This window comes from Nannobrachium achirus (genome assembly GCF_963921795.1).
Source record: "Nannobrachium achirus genome assembly, chromosome: 12".
In the NCBI taxonomy this organism is placed as follows: Eukaryota; Metazoa; Chordata; class Actinopteri; order Myctophiformes; family Myctophidae; genus Nannobrachium; species Nannobrachium achirus.
In genome coordinates, this window is record NC_137832.1 from 38,507,207 (window position 1) to 38,514,248 (window position 7,042).

The window sequence follows — 7,042 nt, forward strand, 5'->3', positions numbered from 1 at the left end:
TATAGTAGCAGTACTGATTCATTTCAATGTGGACTCAGCAGATGTTTTCAAACTCACTACGAAAGCCAAATTCTGACTCTCCAAGACTGTTGTTGGCACTCTCAATAAATCCTACTTTCTTTCATCTTACCGTACATTACAAACCTTGAAATGTAAACATTGTATTTGTATTTACTTATGTCCATACAGCAGATCTATCTATTGTACATGACATTGCACCATTGAACATGACTATTGTTGTATCCTGATTAAATCTAATCAAATTACAATTCACACAAATGTGAATATCATTGTCAAAAAGCAGATATTACCTTCTTTGCTCTTCATTTCAGTTAAAGGACGACTTCACCCATTTTAAACCCTTAAAACACACACAGATACATAATGCTATCATCACTAATGCTCATTATAATGAGCATACCTGTATAAATTAAAATTGCACCATTTTTGTCTTCTCTGTCTGTGTCTCTGAGGATGGCTGTGGACAGTTCAGAAACCTGCCTTCCAGTGACATCATCGATGGGGAATCCTAGCTGAAAAAAAGCAAACAAACAAAAAAACGCTTATTCCTGGAAAGTTAGCATGCTATAATGCAATGGTTCTCAACCTGTAGGTCAGGACCCCCAGGGGGGTGGGTCCCCAAATTATTTTGGGGGGTCCCCAGATGATTAACTACTGTTTTCTCACTCAACAGTAAACAAACAAATATTTAGTTTAAGTGTATAGCACGTTTCTAAAGTGACAATTGAAGGACTTTTTAATAGCTCTAAAATGACAAATGCGTTGCGAGGCGTTGTGAGCATGTAGATCTGCTATTTTCACAATAGAACCATGCTATACAAAATGTAATGCTTCAACTCTTAGTGCTCGTCAGGGTGGGGGGTCCCCAGTTAAAATAGGGTTAGTTTTTTTATTTATTTTGGGGGTCACGGCCTGAAAAGGCTGAGAATAACTGCTATAATGGAAGCCATTGTTCTTGCTTAAATACAAATAAAACATTGTTAATTTTATTTTACCATTTTATAATGAACATTAGTGAGGAGCAATACACATTAAACACAGCAACACTGAAACTTGTTTTTTTTAGGCGTTGGTCATTTAAAAAAGGAGACCATCCTACTAGCAATAATACCTTTTCAAGATGTGAAATGGAATGTCATTGGATGTTTCCTTCAGTGCGACGATACTGTACGTAATTGTAATCAGTTACAGTGGTGATGGTGAATGGTGATAATCCCTACACCCACTTCCCCCCACCCACTGCTGCTCTCCCATCTCTCATCTGTCAGGGTGGAAATGAAACCCTTTAATTGGTTATACCCATTAAGACCTGAGGCCGTTTCTACAAATGCCTTCTAAATCAGTGGTTCTCATGCCAAGGACCCCCAAAATGACACATATTTTGCCACGGACCCTCATCTGAAAATGCTTTGTGCCTGGGACCCCCAGAAGAAAAGATTTCTGTTAAAAAATAATAATAGCAGATGTACAAGCTTCTACTGTATATATCTGCTATTTTTGAGAACCACTGTTCTGTATCAATGTTCTAAATCATATGAGTTTTCAGAAAAAACACATGTTGCTATATAATCTAAAATTACACGTATGCTTTCTCGATTTTAATGCGTTAATTGGTTTCAAGCCAATTATAAGTTAGGGATATACTGATACTCTTTCTCCTTCCCGAGGGAATGACATTGAATGAATTATTTAATTGTTAAAATGCATAACGTTAACACTGCAACGTTTACCTCTCCAAAGCAGAGCAACGTTCTTTTCTCACTCTCACTCTATAAGCCGTATATCAGCCAGAGTTAACAGTGACAATTAATTTTTTTCACATGATATTAATTCTGCCCTCCCTGAGGGCCATCGAAGGGTGCGTGTTGTGCGTGCGTGTGTGCGTGTGTGTGTGTGTGTGTGTGTGTGTGTGTGTGTGTGTGTGTGTGTCGGGCGGGGTGGGTCACATCCCAGACGTGTTACCACGGTGACAAGGTGCTCCCTGCCGCCGTCGGGTCTCGGCCAAGTTGGGCGCCATGGTGACTGGGTGGTGACAGACTCCATGACGGGTGCACTGGGACACCATGGTTGGGTCAACCTTGGAAGCACGCGCGCGCGCACACGCACACACACACACACACACACACACACACACACACACACACACACACACACACCATGCACTAATGCAATGCAAGCACAATTACACTTGTACACGATCTTTACATGCGTCCACGTACATACAAAAAAAAAACACAAACACAGCATACACATAAGACGTGCAAATTAGATATGCATGTAAACATTGTTAAATGCACGCAGTTGCATTCGCAGTATGACAACTGCACCCTCACAGCTTAAAGTGTGTGTGCCCTGTGGTCATGTAAAATCCTTGAATGTTAATTTAACACTGTTAGTGGGAGAAATATGTGAAAAAGGTGTTCACTTCCGGCAGAAAGTGTGAAAAGTTGCACCTAGGGGCATTTTTGTGCGCTGAAGTCCCAAGCACTTTTCTCAAATTCACTTTTCTCTAATTCACTTACCATAGGGTTAGGGTTAGGAAAAAAAGACCCCCCAAAAATCTTCTTTAAGTAGCATGTGAGGGGTCTTTCTAGGGGGTTTTCATGATTCTGAATCCATTCCAAGCATTCGTTTTGCACAAAAACTTTCCTTGGGCAAGAAATGGACCCCACAAAACTATGGTTTAGTGATGAGTCGTCACTTTTCACAGTTGTGTAGGGTCCATTTCTTGCCCAAGGAATGTTTTTCGTGCAAAACAAATGCTTGCAATGGATTCAGAATCATGAAAACCCCCTAGATAGACCCCTCACATGCTATTTAAAGAAGATTTTTTGGGGGGGTCTTTTTTCCCTAGTATGGTAAGTGAATTAGAGCCACCAGATCCCATGGGAAAAGTGCTTGGGACCGTCAATTTTTGAATTCGGCGCACAAAAATACCCCTAGGTGCAAATTTTCACGCTTTCTGCCGGAAGTGAACACATTAGCCTATTTTTGTTACATATTTCTTCCACTATGTCTAACTCTCTGAGTTAACGGCCCTTTACACCAAGCACTATAACTCTGATGATAACTATAACTACATCGTTCACCATTGTCTTTGTTATAGATATGGTGTGCATGGACTCTGCTATCCACTTATAGAACGATTTTTTAAAACCATATCTTTATGGTTATTTTAGTGCTTCTGCGAACAGCCGTTTAGAAATTGATACGTTAACACTGAGGATTTTACTGTGCGCTTTGCACAGATTGCAGTCAATGATTTTACACAAAATCTGCATCTGAGTATCCACTCGGTCCCCATTTGATTCATTGGTTCATCTGCATGTGTGACCATTAAGCCCCTGATTGTTGCTATCTGTCACATACTGTAGACCTGCTGGGTGCATACCGTGTCTGTCTGTTTATTTATCAGTGTATGCAATGTGTTTACAGATTCACTGGAACCTTGAATACACATGCGAGCGTGCGCACATGTGTGTACACACACACACACACACACACACACACACACACACACACACACACACACACACACACAGCATGCACAGTGACCTACAAACACAACTTACCAGGTAATCCCAAAGCAGTCGCTTGGTGTGCTCTGTGCCCACCGTCTAATAACTACACACCACACATAAACATGCATGCACATATACACACATGCAAACCAGGAAGACAAGTGTTTCAGACCCCCGGCTGTGTGGGGTTGTGACCCCTATCAGACTCTGTGTCAGCTTCTCCATTGTCTCCCTGGTAGCATGCACAGCACACACACACACACATGAACAGAATCAGCACAGACCTCAAACCCTTCACCATTCACAGACACACGTGCACGTGCACACACACACACACACACACACACACACACACACACACACACACACACACACACACACACACACACACACACACACACACACACACAAAGTTACAGGCAGTGCTGTAACTTATATGGTCTCCATGACGATGGGGAGAGGAGACAGCGAGGCGGGCAGGATGGCGCTGTACTGACTGCTGTAGTGTTGGGCTGAGAAGGCAACAACCATCATCATATTATATAACGTCACTGTCGGGCAGAAACCTGCAGCTCCATATTTTAACTTTTGTTTAGTTTTTTGTAAATGAATATCAGCGACTGCGTCACCAACAAGCATCAAAAGTAGCAGATCCACAAGGTCCACAACGGTGCTGTATACTGTAGCTAATGTTGCCGATCTACAACAAGCTCACAAGTAGTGATGTGATGTGTCGTGGGCTTAATGGCTATTTTCACTGCATGGCACCGTCGTACGACGAAGTATAAATCAGGCTTGTAGAGACTATCATGCTGTGCGTGTCATGTGCACAAATCTGTGTTTGTGTGTGGGTCAGTAGGTTGGACAGCTCAGGGCTTCTGCCGTTGACTTTGGCCATGAGGAAATGTGGCCATTGCTGCTACAAAGTAAGACTACACTACAACAACATCAAATGGGAAAAGTCCTCAAATATGTTCATATGTAATACCTAGGGTGGTCCATAGACCATATTCGCATCCACAAGGCATTAATTTTGTTCTGACATCATACATCATCGCTAGCACGTGTTAACAATTCCTTATCCAATCTGAGATGTTATCATGATGTGAAATCCATAGATGCTCCATTTTCTGAAAACATCGTGCCCCCACTGTGTAACCATGCTTTAGCCCAGTGGTTCTCAAACTTGGGGTCGGACCCCAAGTGGGGTCCCCAAATTATTTTGTGGGGTCCCCAGATGATTAGCTTAATGTAATTTATTTTTCTCACTCAACGGCAAACAAACCAACATACAGTATAAGTGTATACAGGGTATCTGCACATTTATAAAGTGACAATTTAAGGACTTTCAAGACCGTTTTAATACCAAACTGGCCAAACTGTCAAATATTAAGTAAGCAAGAGTCGAACATTGCGAAAATAGCCGATCTACATGCTCACAACTCTCGCTATTTTCACAATATTCATCTGTGGAACAGAGTCACATTAAATGTAATACCTACAATTCCGAGTGCTTGGGGGTCCCCAGTTCATATATGTTTATTTTGGGGGTCACAGCCTAAAAAGGTTTGAGGACCCCTGCAGTTTAGCTTAGTCCTCAGTGTGGTCTGTGGTGTCTCCCATCCTCAGTGAAACAGCCTTCCCCTTCTAGCTTCCTCATTTAAAATCCCTGAGACACTATTGAGACTATACCTCATAGAATTCTGTGTTAATTAACCCCTGATAGACTACAAAATGAACACAGCGGATTTCTAATAGAAAGCCTTTCGGTAAATCTGACGGGGAAAAAAAAAGAAAAATATGAAAAAAGGAAAAAGAAATGTCACATCATCGACCATATATACGTATTGCTATGCAGAATCTGACAGTTAATATTTTGGTTTCTTCTGTCACATAATAGACATTGCAATTTATAATCACTACGAAAAGTAGCAGTTTCTGGGTGGGGCTGGGCAATATTGATTTTTATTACTCAATATTGTAATATGAGAGAGAATAGATACCGAAGACTAGATTTTGTCTGGGATTATCATTATCGCTGCAATGCCAATATTGTATATGTATTCGGTCAGTGATATTTGATTTTGTTCCTATCACAAGCAAATACATATAGGGCAAAGTTGACAGGCATTCTATTGTGGCAACTACAGTTCAGGCAGATGTAGGTATACTGAGTGCATAGGAAACATGTATATTGGGGGGTATAATCATAATACCTGATGATCATGTTGGGGGGGGGGGGGAGACTCGAGAAGGGGGTACTTGAGTATTTCCCATGTTCTATACATTTACTTCCACTCAGCTACATCTCAGAAACAAATATTGTACTAGGCCTACTTTTACTCCACTACAATTATTTGAAAACTAAGTTGCAAGTTATTTTTAGGTTTTGATTATTATTACAAACCATACATTTTCTGCCTATATACACATTTTGGCCATTTAAAACTGTCCGATATTGGGGAAGATATTCTCCAACTTTTGGTAATTTAAGTACATTTTGATAAATGTAAGGGCACGGACACACCAAATTATGTTTGCTCGTTGATAAACTCTTTTTGTCTTTTTGTACAAAGCCGACTGTTATTGTAGCCAGCGGATTCTAAAAAGCAGCGCATTTTGTCCCAGTAACCAGTGACACGCCTTGTCACTCACTCAGGATAGTCCCATATAGAACCTCACCCTCCTCTGTAGAACTGTTGTGCTCCGAGAAGAGCAGTCTGCTGTCACCCAGGCGGATGCGTGTATATGCCCATGTGCATGCTTCTCGCCCTTAGGGCGTCTTACTGGTCAGTTAGATCACTGTGCCTGTTTGGCCCTGTCACATTGTGGTACTGGTCTCCTACAGGCTCAAGTCCAGACTGAAATCAAGGCCAATGACATTAGTCTGTAACAAATACAGAGGATGGTGGGATGCCATCAATTTGTCACCCTGATCAGACAGACAGACAGACAGACAGACAGACAGACAGACAGACAGACAGACAACTGAAACGTCGTCTGAAATGTTGTCTCTGTCATTGTCATGTGTTGTTGGTAGTCATGGCCGCCAGTTCCCACCTGATGTTGTGTGGGAGTCCAGACCGCTCCAGACCGTACTGAATAACTGCTAGCTTGCATAACGTCTTCAGACTAGGATTTAAGTCTAAGATGTTCAGGTCATCCGCTAGAGTGGGTGTGGATCCGCCTCCACTTCTGTATCCTCCAAAGATGAAGAGACGATCTCCCACCATGCAATAGCAAATCCTATAGAATGTCCTTGAACACAGGCCTTTTCCCTTGGGCTCAAGTTTCTTGAAGAGTAAGGCATCTGGATTGAATTTCCACAGATCATTGAAGTACTGAAGTCCAAGTCCATGGTTCCAGAAACCAAATGTGTACAGCTCTCCATTATAGGCAAAGGCTGAATGAAAAAAATGACTTTCTGTAAGAAGTTTTCTAGAAGATGTGCTCAGCCAGGAGTTGGTCTCTGTGTCAAACACTCTGATATAACGACCCCC